Source organism: Phoxinus phoxinus, assembly GCF_949152265.1.
Source record: "Phoxinus phoxinus genome assembly, chromosome: 7".
NCBI lineage: Eukaryota > Metazoa > Chordata > Actinopteri > Cypriniformes > Leuciscidae > Phoxinus > Phoxinus phoxinus.
In genome coordinates, this window is record NC_136882.1 from 7,000,657 (window position 1) to 7,022,324 (window position 21,668).

The 21,668-nt window shown below is 37.4% G+C and overlaps 1 long non-coding RNA gene across 1 annotated transcript; it reads left to right on the forward strand.

The window, feature by feature from the left end:
* The first annotated feature begins 4,700 nt into the window (after positions 1-4,700).
* On the forward strand, positions 4,701-21,403 carry LOC307002306. The gene is made up of 2 exons (XR_013798461.1): positions 4,701-4,837; positions 21,200-21,403. It is a non-coding gene; the product is annotated as an uncharacterized lncRNA (long non-coding RNA).
* Positions 21,404-21,668: the final 265 nt, after the last annotated feature.

Below are 21,668 nucleotides of genomic sequence, written 5' to 3' on the forward strand. Positions count from 1 at the left end.
AAGTGTGTGTGGTGTGCGGCTGAATTATGCCAATGTACGGCTCACGATCCTCAAGTGTTGCCAACAATATTCAAACGTAGTTCAAACAATTAAAGGAGTAGTTCGCTTCAGAATTAAAATTTCCTGATGATTGACTATCCTCCACGTCATCCAAGATGTTCATGTCTTTCTTTCTTCAGTCGAAAAGAAATGAAGGTTTTTGAGGAAAACATTCCAGGATGTTTCTCCATATAATGGACTTCAATGGGGTCCAACGGTTTGAAGGTCCAAATGTCAGTTTCAGTGCAGCTTCAAAGTCTCTACACGATCCCAGCCGAGGAATAAGGGTCTTATCTAGCCAAACGATCTGTAATTTCCCCAAAAATCTGTATTTTTCCCAAAAACAAAAATATACAGTATAGGCTACTTTTTAACCATAAATGCTCGTCTTGCACTAGGGGAAAAACTTCGTCTCGGTTTCTCCTCCGACTTCTAAATCGTCCGACATCGTCGTTTTACTTTTAGTTATTTATTTATTTTTTGTCAATGGCGTTTGACTTATTCTTTGCACGTTCGCTATAGACGAATCCGGCGAAACTACCGTAAGTAAGCGGGTGCCATAACTGAGCTGTTGCGTTGCGCCATTGCCTCCTATTGTTAAAGTTGCAACTTGCGTCCACTGGAATAAACAGCCCGCGACTGTCACTAACGTTACAACTTTTATAATGTCGAGTGGGAAAACATGTTCCGTTATAAATTGTTTCAATGGCGGCAGTAAAATTTCAATTTGGAAGAGAAAACATTGTGAGCTACATAAAATACCCCAGGTCGACTGCCCCTGTCTGGTGCGATACGGTTTACACAGATTGGTTGTTAATGTTTGATTTGCTTGACTGTTTGCTTGGGGGGGGGGGGGGGGGGGGGATTGTCAAAACATTTGGTAACTAAATATAATTTTATGAAGTTTGGTGAACACATGTTACAATGTTTAATGTTACAATTCAATATTGACTAATTTGGATACATGTTTATTTTAAATTTTATTTAAAAAAATAATCTCACCTAATGCTGTAAACATAGAGGGCCCAATCTGCTGGTAGCCTATTATTAAAGGTTTAAAATAACAAATTAAATTAAATATAGCCTAATGCAGTTTTTTGTTATAATACCAATTATTTAATGACATAAGTAAAAAAATATAAAAAATATGTAATATAGTGCTCAGCAAAAGCTTCTCTCTAGCTATTTTATTTTATTATTAAATGGCACCCGCTTACGGGAGTTTCGCCGGATTCGTAAACACTAGGTCGGTATTTCCACATGTCACGCGTGACCTTTCAACGTGATTACTAAGCCATCACACAGCTAGTGCAAGACGAGCATTTTTGGTTAAAAAGTATGTAAATGTTATTATTATTATTATTATTTTTTTATAGAAAATAACCGATGGTTATTAGCTAGATAAGACTCTCCTCGGCTGGGATCGTGTGTAACGTTAGAGACTTTGAAACTACACTGAAAATTTGGACCTACCGCGTTGGACCCCATTGAAGTCACTATGGAGAAAACCTCGGGAAGGTTTTCCTCAAAAACCTTCATTTCTTTTCGACTGAAGAAAAAAAAGACATGAATATCTTGGATGACGTCGGGGTGAGTAAATCATCAGGACATTTTTACTCTGAAGTGAACTAATCCTTTAACACAAATAATCGGATTTGGAAACGTGATGATGAGAAAGGTGATCATATGCAGGAAAAATACTTTTCTTTTAAAGTCTTTGATGCACAATTACCCAGTCTTGGCACTCTTTCTTCCACTTTCAGTCATGTTTAAGTCGCCAGTTCTTGAGACACTTGCGTCTGTGTGTTTCCGGCAGTAATAACATCGCCTCCTGCGGTTCTCGTGCTCTTCTGTCGGACTTCGTGGAGCAGATGACAAGTTAATATGAACTCCACACACAGGTATTCATTTACAGTGCCGCTATCATATGATTGCTTTGCATTTTATGTTAAAATAGTCGTCGTCTGTCTCTGAACAGACTGAAATGCAATTTCTCTAGCATAACATGCATGACATTTGATGGACCTTTACAATGAGAGTGTGCTTGATCTTTATTAGTTGCTCTAAAAGCACTTCAGTGAAGACACTGGCTGCATCCGAAATCACACACTTCCCTATAGACTACTATATAGTAGGCGAAAAACAGTGTGTGACAAAAGAAGTATGTCTGAATTCACACACAGTACTCATAAAAGAGGCAAAAAGTCCCCGGATGAGCTATGACTGACTTCCGGTGACGAGATTCTGAAGTGTGCATATTATTATGGACACTTTACTGTCCCAAAAAAAATAAAAAAATAAAAAATTACTGTCCCATGAGGCCACATGAGAGGATTTATGAATGACAGTGAAGCTGGTCGCATGATAATGACAACATGGAGGATGTAGTAAATCTGGATTACACATACTACACACACTCATACTATACAGAACATGCGTTTTTAGCGGCCGTGAAGTAATTACTTATTCAAAATAAGTACCTACTCGAGAGAGTATGTGATTTGAGACGCAGCCAGCTAACGTTACCCTGTGCCTCGATCAATTAACCCACATGCAGAATAATCTGTTCTCAATGGACTACATTAACATGGAGGTTTGGGTTTGGTGCCCACTGATCTCGTGTGTGTGTGTGTGTGTGTGTGTGTGTGTGTGTGTGTGTGTGTGTGTGTGTGTGTGTGTGTGTGTGTGTGTGTGTGTGTGTGTGTGTGTGTGTGTGTGTGTGTGTGTGTGTTGGCACAACCCATTCTCATCCTCACTAATAGTGTGGATAGATAGATAGATAGATAGATAGATAGATAGATCATTTACAAATATTTCAGTACAGTTAAGTGGGCTTTTATTTAAATAACATTATATATATAAAACATTTTTTAAACACACTTAAGCACACTTTAGTACACTATAAAATAGTATAAATTTAAGTTTTACTTTAAAGTACATTTTACATCATTTTAATAATCTTTTGTCATGCTTTAAAAAAAGTGGATTTATTTTGATGTGTCGACTAACATACTAAAGCACATGTAAAGTACTTGATTATAATGTTAACTGTAGTGTCCTATTCAATATACATTTAAAGTTAATATATTTTAAATGAACTATATTGCAACGTCATCATCACAAGTGTGTAATTACAGATATATTTAATTACAATAAGGTTTCATTTTTACATTAGTTAACTTCTTTAGTTAACGTGAACTAAGAAGAATTAACAATACAACATTTATTAATCTTAGTTCATGTTAATTCCAGCATTTAATAATACATTGTTAAAATCAAAGGTTATATTTGTTAACATTAGTTAATGGACTGTGAACTAACATGAACAAATAATGAACAGCTGGATTTTTATTAACTAAAATTAACAAAGATTATTAAATACTGTAACAAATGTAGGCCTATTGTTAGTTCATGTTAGGTAATACATTAACTTGTGTTAACAAATTAACATTATTGTAAAGTGTTACCATTTAAATACATGAAATACAGGTTTCAATAATATGATATTAAAGTATATTTTAGTTGACCATTTTTGGGTCAAAAATCACTCTAATCTCTGAACGCAAACTCTGATTCAACATGCACCAATGCAATTTTCTATATGTCATAATCATTTGTTACAAACAAACAAGTATTCATGACTTCAATGAGCTCATTGTTTCTTCCTTAAATTAATAAATTGTTTAAATTAGTACATTATTAGCTAACTGTGCTTTGTATATTTACATTTCTGAAATACATAACTTTAGACAGTTACCTCTGATAACAGATCACTCTAAATTGTAATGTGGACTTGTTATAAATATATTTATATTTATAATATATATTTATGTAAAGCTGCATTGAAAAATGTGAATTAATCTACTTGTAATTTAATATTTAACTAAATTATAACACATTTAAAAATACAGATGAAATTTGAAAAATTTGAATATCGTGCAAAAGTTCATTTATTTCAGTAATCCAATTTAAGATGAAACTAATATATAGACTCATTACATGCAAAGTGAGATATTTCAAGCCTTTATTTGTTATAATTTTGATGATTATGGCTTACAGTTTATGAAAACCATTGTGAAAAGGTTTTCATAAGCTGTATATAGCTCAAATTATAACAAATAAAGGCTTGAAATATCTCCCTGTGCGTGTAATGAGTCTATATAATATATTAGTTTCACCTTTTAAGTTGAATTACTGAAATAAATGAACTTTTGCACGATATTCATATTTTTTCACCTGTATGTTAATGTGTACTTTTTCCCAAGGATTAGCTGATTTAAATTTACCTGTCCACTTTCTGTGAGCGACTCATCAATCCACTCAATATGCCTGTGACCGCTGTTCTCCACGACGGCCACCTCACATGTTAACTTACAGAGAAGTCTCTCTAAATGCTCTGTAACTGCTCAGTTTCCGCTCTCGCATGTTAGCCACTCTTGAACCAATCAGCCGTGTGCAGATTTGCTCGCGCTCGGCGCCCTGCAGTCGCTTGGCTTGATTCCTGTGCCGTGTGAAGTGGGCTAAAGAGTTTCTGCACAGACTGAAAGGGTTAACCCTTCACTTCAAGCCCCGCTACTGGCTTTGTCACTCTGTTCTTTATGTGGATAATTAAGTCACTTTAAAGCGATCTTTTGTTTCTTTTCTTAGGTGTGTAATGAGAGAGATCGCTTCAACACGCACCCAATCAGAAACAGCTAATCTGACCATATTGTTTGACAAGTGTGTTCCTTACTGCTCTCTGCCACAGGAGATGTAATCTGAAACAATTATGACAATTCCTCAGAACAGTATGGTGCGGGTAAGTAGCTTGTTTTCCACCTTCGTCAGGTTACATTCAATGGCCTCTCGAACGCCATCGTCTAGAATGGGAGTCTCAAGAGTTAGAGGGTTGTTAGCCGAAGTTTACACGAGCTGAGAAGCAACTTCTTGCCTGAGCTAAACCGTGAATCGCCATTGCTTCAGATTTTGTTTTAATAGCAAATCTTTTTTTAGGAACCTTAAAGGGGTGGTTGATTATGATTTCACTTTTCTAACTTTAGTTAGTGTGTAATGTTGCTGTTTGATCATAAACAACATCTGCAAAGTTACAACGCTCAAAGTTCAGAGCAAAGGGAGATATTTGCTTTTAAAGAAATTGCTTTTAAGGACTACAACAAACGGCTGGTAGAGACTACACAACATTCCTCACGGGATAGTGACATCACCAACCCTAAAATGTACATAAACCCCGCCCCCGGAACACGATTTGATCATGACAGAATATGCTAATCAATGACTAGAAGATAACTACACATCGGCTACATAAATTCATCAACTAAACATTCAGAAATGTCCATGTCTTTTACATGTTGTCACTTCTTCTTGAGTCTCTCCATCTTTCTGACTTTGGTTTGAACATAAAAGGCTAAAAGTTTGTGACATGTTCAGTGCATGTGTGTGTGAGGTAAAAGGACACAAGCTGTTGAAGCTCCGCCCCCTGTGCCGGGAGCAGCAGCTCATTTGCATTTAAAGGGATAGACACAAAAAAACTGTGCGTTTTTGCTCACCCTCAAAAAGTGACAACTTTAACATGCTATATAAATATCTGTAGGGTATTTTGAGCTAAAACTTCACATACACAGTCTAGGGACATCAAATAATTATTTTACATCTTGTGAAAAGGGCTGTATACCACCCCTTTTAATTATTCCGATGTTCTCCTCAGCTTATTTCTGTTTTCTCCCACATCAGTGTTTCGTAACTGGTTTAGACCCAGATGTTAAATCAGACGTGATCAAGTGGTGGCAGCACAAAAACTAGGAACAAAAATAAAACTTCATTAAAACCACCGGTTGAATGTCGAAAACAAAAGACAGGGGTGTCTTCTTTTTTAAAGTTAAATAGGCTTTCATTAGTTCTTTAGTTTATAGCGTTAGCAGTAATGCACTGTCTGCTGGTCTGCCAACCGGCAATAAAGTAAAAAGAAGACGACACATTTTTCACACTTGATATACAGTGAATATTTCAGTGTTATATTATACTACCATGCAGTCATTTATGGTAAATGGTAAATGGTATTAGACCATGATCTGTCCCATGTCAGAGGAATTTGCCAAAAATCAAACAATTGGTTTCAATTAAACAAAACATTGAAGTGATTTATCTCAAATCCAGTTTTGAAGTATTTACTGTATTTTGCCTTGTAGGGGGGCTTTGTAGGGTACTATGGGTATATGTCTACCTGTGATATCACAGCTCAGGGTGGTTGATCAGCCAATCAGTGTTGTCAATACATTTTCCTGAGTCTCTAGTGATCGAGCACATGACATTTGCAACTCTCCTGATTGGCTACTAAAAACTCTGCCAGCATCTAATGTTGCATGTTACTATTGTTTCTCTCTGTTGTCCGTGTCCGCCACTCATCTACATCATCCTCTGTTTTCTTATCCTGAAAAGTCCCTCACATTGAGTATTTTTCGGCCCACTCTTTAAATGAGTCTTTCCTCAAATGAAGCTCAAATCTGACAGGTGACATCTAACAAGACCTGAAATATCACACACACACACGAAGTGGACCCAAGGTTGTAGAGAACCGCTGCCAGCCAGGGCCAAATTCAGCTCCCTGTTGAGCTCTTAAACTTTATCACTCCTGGTATTTGTCCTCAATGGCAAATTAACAGCCTTCGCCCTACGCTTGGGTTTCCTTTCAGGAGACAGAGCTTAAATTCTTTCTAACTACCCCTGAATTTACTACTTTTCTGCTGTTCACAGGACAGAATGAATGCCGGGACTAAAGTAGAGGAGATAAAAATTTATGGTATCTTGCAATTTAATGGTTGAAAAGATGCAATTTGAAAGATCATAAATTGTGAAGGAGTGCATGCTCCATTGAGCTTGATTCAGTGCTTGCTGTTAGAAGTTGATTTGCGAGTGTCTGCAGAGTGTGATTAACGACCCGATGAGCCCGAGTGCCGCTAACCACGTTACCACTAATGCTGCTCATTAGAATAAATAAAATAAATTGACTGCAGCTCTATGAAAACTCTGTAATGGTTAAAAATCAAAGAGCATCACCCGCCGGCCCGGATTTAGCTCCCGCCACATCTACGGTGACAAGCCCGAGAGGGGGGGGGGGGGACGGGCTTTAGGGACCCGGACGGGGAAATACGGCTGAAGAGAAGGAGAGAGGATTGTTTCGTTGACTGGTAATCGCATGTCAGGAACCTTTTTTGCTTTGAAAACCATTTGAGGAGAAGGGAGTTATAATGCATAAAATTGCATTTCAAGCTGATAAACGCTTGGAAGAAGGAGTCGGTGTGCAGATTACGCTTGTTGCTTTTGTGTTTCCGCGTGTCGGTAATAGTGTGTGTGCACTCTGAGCTTTAGCCCTCTCTGCTGTCACTTAAGAGCGGGATCCCTTCAGACGGGATTGTTCGGGATGATGGAGGCGTTGCGCCTGCTATACTCTGGCCGCTCACAGCAAACATGGAAATTATTATAAGAGAAGTGAAAAAAAAAAACACTGTGGACCCATGTTTTTTGATGGAGCAGATGAAAAGTTGTGAGGAATATTTAGCTTTGACTCTGAAAAGACCTTGACCCATGCGTCCCAATGTTCATACTGTCCATCCTAGATGTGAGATAGAATAAGTGCGTCCCGAAGAATACCATACGTTTAAAAGAGTGTGTCAAAAGTCTACTATTTCCGGTAGATTTAAGAAGTGTGGATGCATGCTCACGATAAAGGCTATAAAAAGTGCTAAAAACTACAAACATGGCAGATGTGTGAGTCCAACTCTTGAGTAGAGAGGTTTAGATAAAGGGTTTTGAGAGACTAATAATCGACATTTAACCTAATGTTTTTATTTATTTAATGTTATCCGTGTTATTTTTCATTTGCAACAACAATGTGAACTTTAATAAATATCCATTTGACCATTTAAATGTATCATTATGCAACATTGCGTTTTGTCGAGACTGCGCGAATCAGCGCGATGCAAGGATATTCTTCTTCTTGTTAGATTACAAACTGATTTTTTTGCCATTACCGCCACCTGTTGTTTACGCATCTTGCGGCTAACGGTTCACTGACGTACAGAGGTGGGTCGACACACCCATATTACCCATGATGGAGCAAGACGTGGCGGTAGATTTGGAGGATGGAGAAACAACTAACGTTAATTACCCATGGCCTTATTTGTCCCAAGTTCACAAAATGTTCTACATGCAATTTACGTTGGATGTATATTTTGTTCTTGCAATGTTGTATTTGTTGCAATTTTGCACTTTTGACAAACAGTCTGAGATATTTGAGTGTTTTGTGTAATAAAACAATACGCTTTGCAATCATAATTGTATTGCATTGTTTTAAACACTAAATATTTTACTTAAAACATTCCTCAGACACTTATTCAGTTATTTATAATATACATTGTTCAAAAAAATCAAAAGTACCGGTAGTTTCAATGTAGCTAGCTACTTTTTGATAGTAACTTGTAGTGTAGCTAGCTACTTTTTGATAGTAACTTGTAGTGTAGCTAGCTACTTTTTCAAAAGGGTAGCTTGACTGTAGTTTGACTACTTTAACTTACGAGTAGCTTGTCAAACTACAGTTTCAGAGTAGCTTCCCCAACACTGGTATGTATGTCCCAAAGCTTGCCTACTCTTCTGCTACACACTAAAAAATATGTAGTTTTTCTTCACAAAAAGATTCAATACTTTTATGGTTTGGCATAAGTATTGGGTCATATTTCTTTCTCTCTTTGTCTCTAGCGGCTTTATTGGCATAGTAAAAGGAAGCCTTACAGCGCTAAAACATTAGTAATATCGCATGTATACGCAACTATACACACTAAGATAATTTGAAATCAAATATATAATAAAATAAAAAAGCAAAAGTAGAACTGAGACTCCATCTCTGTCTTTCTCCAGGTTTATATTAATAAATATTCCTGTTCTTTTGTGCTCCGAGGTAATTGATTTGCCTGATGAATTTCCCAACACATTATTAAAATCAATAACCAATATGTCGTTTTATGCTGTACACTTATTTGAAAATGACTTTTGGATTTTTCTTCATTGGGCCAGTTTCGGTGACAGCGAGGTCATAGGTCACGAAGAACCGGATAGTTTCCTCATCATGGATCCACATTATGGAGCACGATGGCGTTCACTGGAAATGCGTGGGGCATTGTTGATGGATCTTCTTATTTACTTATTTATCACAGTTAAGTGTGACATGTTGTTTAAAGCAGTCTTAGCTGTCGTAAAAATAACTAATGCACAGTTTATCACGGCAGAATCAGCAATATGATTCAAAGACTGCAATGCTCAATATATTATGACTAATTATTAATATTTCATAAACTAAATTTTCTGTGAACTGCCCTGCCTACACAAATGACAGAACCACAGAAATTATACAACACATGCAAACATAGTCCTGTCTTTGGCCTTATTTCTAAGTTATTATATATATGTGACCCTGGACCACAAAACCAGTCACATGGGTCAATTTTTAAATCACATAAATCATGGGAGATTTATACATAATCTGAAAAGCTTTCCATTGATGTACGTATGATTTGTTATGATAGGACAATATTTGGCCGAGATACAACTATTAAAAATCTGGAATCTGAGGGTGCAAAAAAATCGAAATATTGAGGAAATATCAATAAATGTTTTATATATTTACGGTAGGAAATTTACTAAATATCTTCATGGAACATGATCTTAATATCCTAATGATTTTTGGCATAAAAGAAAAATCTATAATTTTGACCCATACAATGTATTGTTGGCTATTGCCACAAATATACCCGTGCAACATGTGACTGGTTTTGTGATCCAGGGTTGTTTGTGTGTGTGTGTGTGTGTGTGTGTGCGTGCGTGCGTGCGTGCGTGTGTGTGTGTGTGATTTTGTCAATATTATGAATTTAGGGGTAAAATCATGCCCTATATCTTGTATTATTTTATTATTTATTGTATTGACAACTCATCAATTTAATATTTACCATCGTATATTCTGCATAATTGGGTGTTTTTAAATAAACACTTACAAAAAAATGATACAAGTTTTTAGGGCTGTACGATATGATTATATATATAACATTGAAATGAGTGATCACATTTAGACCTAATGTTACCTATATTGTATTTTTATAAAGCGTTCACATTCAATTTTGCTTTATGTATTTTCCCGGCGTCAGAATCAGGGACATATAAATTTCAGGAAACACGATTTCTGGCTGCATGTCAATATCCATGGATCACTGGATCTTTGATAAGTTGTAAGCAAACACTATATCGAGTCCAACCTGTGTGTGTGTGTGTGTGTGTGTGTGTGTGTGTGTGTGTGTGTGTGTGTGTGTGTGTGTGTGTGTGTGTGTGTGTGTGTGTGTGTGTGTGTGTGTGTGTGTGTGTGTGTGTGTGTGTGTGTGTGTGTGTGTGTGTGTGTGTGTGTGTGTGTGTGCGTGCGTGCGTGCATGTGTGTGTGTGTGTGTGTGTGTGATGGGTTCCCTACAGTGTTGGTCCTCCCTGTTGTTTCCTTTTCCCTTCTTTAAAAAAAATATCCCGTGGCTGAACCACAACATTTATGGCAAATTCCATGAGAGAATTTCAGGATACCCTGAAGTAATTAAAGGGGAATTCATTTCAAATTTATGTTTTGTCCCTTTGAGGATTTCCCAGGATAGTTCCTTTCAGACGGAGAACAATGTGCTCAATGACTCGATTATGTTTGTTTGTATTTATTATGTTTGCAGCGCTGTAAATAAGCCATGTTCATCTGTTGCCAGCCTAAAACTTCATATCTGAGTGCTGCCAAACGACAGGGTCAGACCGCCGCTGACACACACCACAGTGCTTTTCACACCGCGCTACATTCGGTGGCATTTGCACACGAGGAAACAATGGCGAGTGAAAACGAGGGGATAGTTAATTCTGAGTTTTTCCGAGCTCATTCACACACATTTGTTATCAGAGGAGAGCTTCAGGTTTACCGTGTGTGTGCAAGTGGCAATCATGCAGTGCAATGCATCTGAATGGGGTTTTGTTTTACAAAACAATCCAAATCCAAAAGGAGCATGTCACAATGTAATCATTTATTTTATTGATCTATTGTGTTTCTTTTTGGGAGGTGAGGCGGTACGTAGCAGAATGTGTTTTATGCTGCGGCTTTTGTACAAATCTGGTTAATATTTAACTGACCTGGTTATGCAGTGACTGAACCAGTAAATGCTTCTGGAAAGAAGAAAGAAAGGAAAGAAAAATCACACTAAGCTAAAGACTCCCAGCTTGACACACTTTGACTTTTCCTCCAACACTCATTGTAGTGTCGATGGATTCTATTACTTTCCAAAGACTAAACCTTTGTCATTGACTCTCGTGTAATTTCAAACCCATTTGATTTTTTTGCATAAAGGAGCTACTCTTTTCCATGCAGTGAACGTGGACACTGATATTTACTGTCATGCTTCAAAAAAAAATGACAAAAGCACCATAAAAGTATCATAAAGATTGTCCATTCCACTCGTATTCTGGGGCCACAAAATAGCTTTGGGGTAACACTTTATTTTAAGTCAAGTCATCTTTATTTATATAGCGCTTTTAACAATGTAGATTATATATAAAGCTTTATTGCAGACACAGGTCCATATAGCACAACATACATCATAAAAATGGAGATACAAAAATACATTAAAAAAATAAATAATTCATAATAGCCTATAGAATATACAGGCTATTACACCAGTGACGTCTAAGCCTTGAAGTGTATCTATAGCAGCTTTTCAGAGGACTGACTAGGGCTTCAATTATATGGTTCACTGAATCCAGTCGACATATAAAACCAAACATCAGTTGCCTTAAGAGTGCCTCACAGGTTGGCACTCTATTAGACACAAACAAATGACTGGCACTATGCCACCCAGGGACCCGAAGCAGAAGCCTCATTGCATCATTGTATGCTACCTTTAGCCGCTGCATACTCTTTTTCCTATAGTTAGTCCACAATTGAGCAGTATATAGCGGTGTGATGTAGGTTCTAGAGCACTTCACAGAGTCAGAACACATATAAAACTTCCTTATGAGCATATTGGCTTGAGCATAAATTGTATGTTAAAATAACAGATTGTTTCAAAGCGGCTTTACAGAGATAAACATATAATTTAAGGTAACAGATTGTTTTGGCTTCATAGCGGTTCTTGAATAAAGATATTTTCCAGCTAAAGTTAGTTTTGATTGATTCACTTCCGTCGAAACGATCATTAGTTATTAAATTAGAGGCCGCTAAGACGACACCGTTCTCTCTACACAGACTTTAAACTCAACCTGTGAGAAATACTGATGGCGCTCACGTGCGCATCAAGAATTAATTCTATAGTTATTTGTGTTTGAATATATGTGCGCAGGTTTGTAATTCCCTACAAACCAAGCCTTAACAAACTACTTATCTGGCCTTAGAAATTTGATACAGAATTTTATCACTTCGGGGTAGATTCGCGAGCCGAAATTATCCCACAATGCTTTATCTGTAGAGTGGTAAAGGGATCCTCCATAGGGAGAGGCTAGTTGGCACTTCAGCACTGCGTTGTCATCGGGTCAAGGCGAAGGTCCTTCGTCAGATCTGGATACGGCCTGGATCCGGCAGGCTGCGGGAAAACCTCGGGATAAACAAAGACACAAAAATTAGCGTAGATGCCATTCTTCTTATGATGTAACAAGTACATCAGGATTTAAGGGAAGTGTTCCCAGTTCCGGCTGACCTAATCTATGCAGCCTAACATTGAGTTATAGAAATCTATAATGTGTTATGTGAATGCTAGGCCGAAGAGATGTGTCTTTAATCTAGCTTTGAACTGACAGAGTGTGTCTGCTTCCCGGACAATGTTAGGAAGACTGTTCCAAAGTTTTGGTGCTAAATAGGAAAAGGATCCACCGCCAGCAGTCGATTTTGATATTCTAGGTATTATTAACTGGACTAGGTAATTATTAACTTAATTTTAAGCTGACGTAGTTGCACGTTACTACATGTACTTACTATAGCAGTAAAAAATGATCATAATTACATGTAACTAACCCTAAACCAAACCCTAACCCTAACTGTAAGTAAATGTTTTAAATAATATTATTACTTAATATTAATATAATATTTTTTAAATGTATCTGTCACTTTAAAATAAAGTGTAACATAGCTTTGTATGAGGAACACAGTGAAATTTTAGTTATCTCATATCTGTCGCTCATATCTCAAATTCTCTCATTCATAATCTTGACATTTGCCAAACCAAACTGCAGATTTGTGGTCGATGATGTTGAATGCCATAGGCTCTATGTGTCTTTGACTGATTTCAGCACGCTGGTCTCTTTTACAATGAAATTTGTAAGCCTCTGCAAAACAATTTGCAGTAAATAACCGTTTTTTTTTTTTTTTTTTAATCAGATCAGATCAGATAGGAAATTTGCCCCACCCTTTGAAGTTCATGCCAAACATGAACTTGTTCTCCTGCAAAAACACAGATTAGAACAGCCTGATAACATTGACAAGTTGATGACTGTCATTAATGTGCAATGCAGTCCTACTTGCATTTAATATATATATATTTTAAAATTATGTTAAAGTGTACTTCTTTTTCCCTTGGGTACTGGGACCTTGATAGATTTCATTATAAAAATGACATCAACATTTTTAAGATTATCTGAGCAAAACCCATAGAGTGCAAACCTTCTTTTGCCATTAAAAAAACTTCCATCAGGATTTACCAAAGACACGCAGTGAAAAATTTGCGCTGAAAGCAAGTTACCTTGCCTTAAAATGTTTAGTTTGTTGTAATTACAAATTTTAGTTAATACAATGAGGAAGAATGGTTTAATAAACAGAAACTCAAAATAGTGTTATCTTCACACATTAGTTATCGAAGTTGATTGGACAAAAGATTCAAAGTTGTGATAACAAATCATGAAAATATTTTTTTACAGTGAGGGTTATTTTTGCGGCTCACCTTATTGCATTTGCTTTTGTTAGAGTTTACCTTTCAGAAACAAAATGTCTGGTAGTGAAGAAATTTAAATAATAATCATGTCTTAAGCCAGACGCTAATTTGCGCTGCTCTTGGTAGATTGCGTTGGTCATCCTGAAAATGATCCGGCAGCGTCTGCGCTTCATTTTCGTGTCGTCAGTGGATCACGCGCTGAACTTTCCTTGACCAACCTTGGCCGTTGGTCTTCTGTGCAACATTCATTCCCACTCACCCAGGAAAAGCACACAAACAAGATAAATACAAATGTGACATGAAACAGGCCTACAACACTAGAAATCCCCAAAAAAGTATCCGTGTACTTTCTACACTTGAGTTGAATACCTCCAGACCAGAACTCCAGTTTTCGAAGGCCCTGTTTACAGCTGGTGTTAAGATGTGTTTTTAGTCGATCGGATCACAAGTAGACGAGGGAGACACATTCCCGTTCACACCTGGTGTTTTAATCCGTCTCTTTTGTCCACTTTCAAACACTTCTGCAAGACAAAGTTTAAACCTAGCGCTCTTCTCATAATGTCACTCATTAGATCAGTAGACGGAGAGTAGGTGTCTTTTGTGTCTGTTTGAACACATCCGATCACATGAGTGTTTACACTACGAAAGCAATCCGGTCGAATGTGTTTTCTACCACGTGGTTGAAATTGGACAAACTTGAGACGTTTTACACCCGTTTACTCCTGTATTTAGCATCATCCACTTGTGATCCGATCAACCAAAACACATTAATACCAGCTGGGCCTCAGAGAATGAAAGTTGACAGATGTGAACACGATAACTTCTAGTTTTGACGAACACAACAGATATTGCTAATAGAGTCTCATGAATGCTCAGTGATGCACAGAAGACCAACGCCCAAGGTCAGGATTTTCTGACATAGATGCACTTTTATGATGGATAGATGCACTTTTATGATGGATAGATGCACTTTTATGATGGATAGATGCACTTTTATCATGGATAGATGCACTTTTATGATGGATAGATGCACTTTTATCATGGATAGATGCACTTTTATGATGGATAGATGCACTTTTATGATGGATAGATGCACTTTTATGATGGATAGATGCACTTTTATGATGGATAGATGCACTTGTATGATGGATAGATGCACTTTTATGATGGATAGATGCACTTTTATGATGGATAGATGCACTTTTATGATGGATAGATGCACTTTTATCATGGATAGATGCACTTTTATGATGGATAGATGCACTTTTATGATGGATAGATGCACTTTTATCATGGATAGATGCACTTTTATCATGGATAGATGCACTTTTATGATGGATAGATGCACTTTTATGATGAATAGATGCACTTTTATGATGGATAGATGCACTTTTATGATGGATAGATGCACTTTTATGATGGATAGATGCACTTGTATGATGGATAGATGCACTTTTATCATGGATAGATGCACTTTTATGATGGATAGATGCACTTTTATGATGGATAGATGCACTTTTATCATGGATAGATGCACTTTTATCATGGATAGATGCACTTTTATGATGGATAGATGCACTTTTATGATGAATAGATGCACTTTTATGATGGATAGATGCACTTTTATGATGGATAGATGCACTTTTATGATGGATAGATGCACTTTTATCATGGATAGATGCACTTTTATCATGGATAGATGCACTTTTATGATGGATAGATGCACTTTTATGATGGATAGATGCACTTTTATGATGGATAGATGCACTTTTATGATGGATAGATGCAGTTTTATCATGGATAGATGCACTTTTATCATGGATAGATGCACTTTTATGATGGATAGATGCACTTTTATGATGGATAGATGCACTTGTATGATGGATAGATGCACTTTTATGATGGATAGATGCACTTTTATGATGGATAGATGCACTTTTATCATGGATAGATGCACTTTTATGATGGATAGATGCACTTTTATGATGGATAGATGCACTTTTATGATGGATAGGTGCACTTTTATGATGGATAGATGCACTTTTATCATGGATAGAAGCACTTTTATCATGGATAGGTGCACTTTTATGATGGATAGATGCACTTTTATGATGGATAGTGCACTTTTATGATGGATAGATGCACTTTTATGATGTATAGATGCACTTTTATGATGGATAGATGCACTTTTATTATGGATAGTGCACTTTTATGATGGATAGATGCACTTTTATGATGAATAGATGGACTTTTTTCATGGATAGATGCACTTTTATCATGGATAGGTGCACTTTTATGATGGATAGATGCACTTTTATGATGGATAGATGCACTTTTATGATGGATAGGTGCACTTTTATGATGGATAGATGCACTTTTATCATGGATAGATGCACTTTTATCATGGATAGGTGCACTTTTATGATGGATAGATGCACTTTTATGATGGATAGTGCACTTTTATGATGGATAGATGCACTTTTATGATGTATAGATGCACTTTTATGATGGATAGATGCACTTTTATTATGGATAGTGCACTTTTATGATGGATAGATGCACTTTTATGATGAATAGATGGACTTTTTTCATGGATAGATGCACTTTTATGACGGATAGATGCACTTTTATGGACTTCAAAACAGAAACACCTAGGCTGACTTAAGGGTGAGTAAATCATGGGCTAATTTTCATTTTTGGGTGAAGTATCCCTTTAAACGCTTGTTTTTTGGGGTCAACAGGTTATGAAAACATATGTTTTTTAGCTTGTTTGCTGAACACACTGTCAGATAGCAGCTTTAAGACATTGTTTTGTATTTTGTTATAAGTCAGAAATGACAAGGAGGCAGCTTCACGCAATACAAAGTCAATGGAGACGGTTGGATTGCCCCCCCCCCCCCCCCCCGATGTGGGCGTGGCCTAAATGCGCTCAGTCTCTATACCCTGTAGTAAATCATTCTGCGATACTTTTCTCTGTCTGACTTGTGCGTCGGCGGCTATAGGCCACGGCCTCGACCACACAAGCCGTGTATTAAAAGCTATTTAACTGATGTCACAAGAACGTTTAGCAGTTCTTGTATCGTCTATCACTTTCTCGTCATCGGTTAACCCGTGCCACGTTTGTTTGATCAGGTAATTGAGTGTGGGTTTCTCCTTTGTGTGTTCTCTCCAGCAGACGCGGGTCAGAGAAACCTCAGGTTTAGCACAGGGCTCGTGGGGGTGGACGGGTTGAGAGCGGCTTCTCTTCTTAATCGCACCTCGCTCCAAACTTTAACCAACACTCTCCTCATCATAGTGAAGTGGCAGGTCAGCGGTGCTGTGAATAGACCTCATCAGCGAGGGCCAGAGATCAAATCCTCACATTACCCGAAGCACAGTCACCTCTACGACCCCGCCAATATCACACGCCTAACGCAATTATTTGCAATCAGCAAATGTGTGATTCATTATAAAAGATTTCTTACCCCGATATAATTTGCTATTGTTCGCAGGGGGAAAAAGCCACACAAAGGGCCTTTTTAAGTGTTATTGTAGAGAGCAGAGCCCTTTGTTTAAGACACTTTCATATTGCGGCAGTTAAAGTCTGATTAAAGTCTGAAATGGAGAGATGAAAATGAGCCCGTGTAATGTAGCGAGTCTTGCTGGGAAGGAAATGGCTGGTGTTCTCGTACACACTCTCTATTGAACTGATTTGTAAATAGACTTTCTGACTAAAATCCTACAATTTCTGTGTCACTTTCCCTGCCGGTATATTTTTCTCCTGATTGTAGGCGAGAGAACTGCTGGGATATAATCAGACAAACGTGTTTACTGGAAAGTTTGCTTCTGTGTTGGAGAGACTTGGGGAACATGCTGGATTATATTTAGGAACATAAATATCAAACTCTGAGACGGTTGCTTCCAAACCTGTAATATTAAGTTTTCTTTATCACCGAACCCTTTTATTTAAGTGTTTCCTTAAAATGTGTCTGGAATTACTTGATATTTGTCTGAAGCATTTGAATGTTGGAGTCACGTGCGATTTTTCCTTAGCATTTGCTTTGGCATTTGAAATCAGTGCAAAGTAACAAACGGTTCAAAGAAACGCAAACTTCCTGCGTGACTAAACGTGTAAATGTAATGATGCGCGGACAGACTAATGGTGGATTTCTGTGTGTCTCGGACATGTACGATTAGCAGGGGTTAAACATTTCTGTTGTTGTTGTTGTGCGTTTAAGTTCGAAACTCTGTCGTTCTAGTTTTGCTTGTGTGGCTCATTAACGAGGAACAAATATCTTTCTCATTTGCATATTTCTCAACCTCCATAGGTTTTTTTTTCTTTCAAACCTGCAAAGACTATCTTCTGCATATCTCTACCTTCCAGACTGTAATGCAATTATGCACACCTTTCAAGAAACTGCTTAATGCGAGGCAATTAACGTGTTCATTTCAAGTTTAAGGGAACTGCTGTGTCCCAGTCTCTATCATATATGGTTATCATTTGGTAATTTGCTTTTCTATAGCAGAAAGAATGGCTTCAAACTTTTATTTTGCTGCATCATCGTCATGTTTGAAAAATGTGCCTCCATCTACATTTTTTTTGTGTGCAAAACCAGTAAAAAACCAGTAAAACACCAACCACTTTTATTCCTTTTCACATAAATTTTGATTACAGGGACAGATTATCGATCAATTAAGACTTATTTCATACTGTCCCTTTTACAATACTATGTTGTGACCTTAAAACGATTTGACCATAGTGCATCATTTGTAAAATAATACATTTTGACATAATCAGCTCCATATGTATCGCTTTTCTACTGCAGTAAACTTGCTTGGTAACTGAGCTGGTACAGCACTGTTGAGTAGAAACAAGCCAAAATGTCATGGTTACTTCAGCAAATGTGTCTTTATTTCAGGTTTGCATTTGTTATTAAAGGGTTCATGACATGAGAAATCAAATTTGCCTTGATCTTTTTACATATAAGAGGTCTTTGTACCACATCTACCACATGTACATCTTCCTCATTGTGAACAAGGCATTTATGTAATCAAGCTCCAAAAACGGCTCGTTTTGATATTGCGGGATCTGTGACGTCACACTGGCAAATATATTTGCATATGCCCGCCTCCAGAGCAACACACTGACAAATAGTTATGCATCACACTATAAGCCCCGCCCACCTGTACCATAGGCCCCGCCCACTGGTGTTCATTCGCTTAACGCCTGACATTTAATTTCCGAACTGCAGCAATACGTACAACAACCAACGTAATAAAAAGTTGCTACATTCACGTTCTTCTGTTTTGAAAACTGAACATCCTTTTAGGGCCACTCGACATTATACTTTGAAAGAGCCACAAAACGTCCAATAAGTGATGTAATAATGTGCAGAAATAATAAACGTGTTGTTTTTACTGCATGTTTTGATCAAATAAATGCAGCCTTGATATGCATAAGAGATGTCTTTAAAAAACATTTACAAATTTTACCGAACCCTAACCTTTTATGTCCATATATGGAACGTCACATTTGGATCTTTACACTCTAAAAAAAGTTGCGGCCTTACATTTTTTCAGTACTTGGATGTTCAAGGAATATCAACTTAAATTACATTAAACTGACTTTTTTTTAAAAAAGAGTTGAAACTTTTTTTGAAAATTGCTTAAATTATTTTGATGAGTTAAAGCAAAGTACAAACATGTTTTACTTATTGATCATATACTTTTTACACTGTACTTTCTCTTTGCATGTAAGTATTTTCTTTAATATTTATGTTTTATATAAGTATTTTATTTCTGTAATTTTAAAAGTATGCTAAAGTCTACTTCTTTTTCAGCATTTACTCAAATGTATATGCCATCTGAAATCACATGATAACTTTGTGTGAGGAAAAGACCAACATTTATTAAGAGTCCTTATTTGCTGAAAATCTTCCTCTGTATCTCTTTAAACGGGTGGTATAATGCGCTTTTCACAACATGTACAATAAGTCATTGATGTCCCCAGAGAGTGTGTGTGTGTGTGTGTGTGCGTGCGTGCGTGTGTGTAGTTTTAGCTCAAAATACCCCACAGATATTTTTATATTGCATGTTAAAGTCACTTTTTGAGGGTGAGCAAAAACGCTCTGTTTGTGTGTCTGTCCCTTTAAATGCAAATGAGCTGCTGCTCCCGGCACAGGGGGCGGAGCTACAAGAGCTTGTGTCCTTTTACCACACACACACATGCACTGAACTTTTCAAAAACTTTTAGCCTTTTATGTTCAAACCGAAGTCAGACAAAGAAAGATGGAGAGACTCAAGAAGAAGTGACAACACGTAGAAGCAACAGGACATTTCTGAACCGTTTGATGAATTTATGTAGCTTATGTGTAGTTATTTTCTAGTCATTGATTAGCATATTCTGTCATGATAATCTATAAATCGTGTTCAGGGGGCGGGGTTTATGTAAATTTTAGGGTTGGTGATGTCACTAACCCGGGAGGAAGCTCCTGTAGTTCCTTCCAGCCGTTTGTTGTAATCCTTAAAAAGCAATTTCTTTAAAAGCAAATATCTTCCTTTGCTCTGAACTTTGAGCGTTGTAACTTTGCAGATGTTGTTTATGATCAAACAGCAACATTACACACTAACTAAAGATAGAAAAGTTAAATCATATTCAACCACCCCTTTAATATCATTTGCGCTCATGCATGCGAGACATCGAGATACATCGAGTCAGGTTTATAAAGACAGTACAGTCAGTAAATTATTTGAATATTTCTAACATATTTTTTGGGGTGAACTCACTATTACAATCCCTCATTGTGGCACCAGTACAGTAAGCGGCACACGTCTCCAGTCGTTTAGGGCGGCTCTGATCATTTCACTGGCTGACAGAGAGCAGTTTCCCACTCAAGGGTGCAACATTTATAAATAACATTTTGGATAACAGGAACACGACACTGATGGCAGCTAAACAGCGAGTGTTTACCCCGAGATCAACGCCCAGAGGAGCCCAAGCAGCAGTGGGTCTCATTTAAACAAGTCTGAGACAGCAAGCAAATAAATAAGGCCTGCAGCTCTCTCGCCCTTTAATGTATTCAATTAATCCAGTCCCTCTGGAGACAAGGAACACACACACACACACACCGCTGTAGGCGATATGATGAGGATCTGAATGCTCTGAATACACTCCATCTTAAACCCTCATTGGAAATTTCTCTCAACAGGTTTCTCCTAATTAACCCTCCCAAAAGGAGATGCGCTACATACGCAGACGGGGAAATATCAAATTCAAACACATTCAATGAAACTTTCGGGGAATGGCAGGGAGAGGAATGAAAGAAAGTTGTTTACGGAGACATTGTGGAGGTTTCATTCATCTGGTTGGAAGGCAAAAGAACAGGTATACAATAGTCCCTGTGCATGAGAGAGAGGAAAAAAACATAATTACACAGCTGGATGTGACATCGCTTCAAATGTCACGGAAATACAACTTCGCTGGAGGATGGCATGAAAGATAAACGACAAACGTATAAACTTCACGACTACGTTTCTGGCCCCCTGATGTCACTCTCTCGAAAAAGCGAATAAAATAATATAAATCTTGCAGTCATAAGCGGCAGGTGAACTCAGACACGCGATGGCTGGTGCAATTATGAGAAATATGTCTGTGACAGAATTAATCTAGTGTCCCTT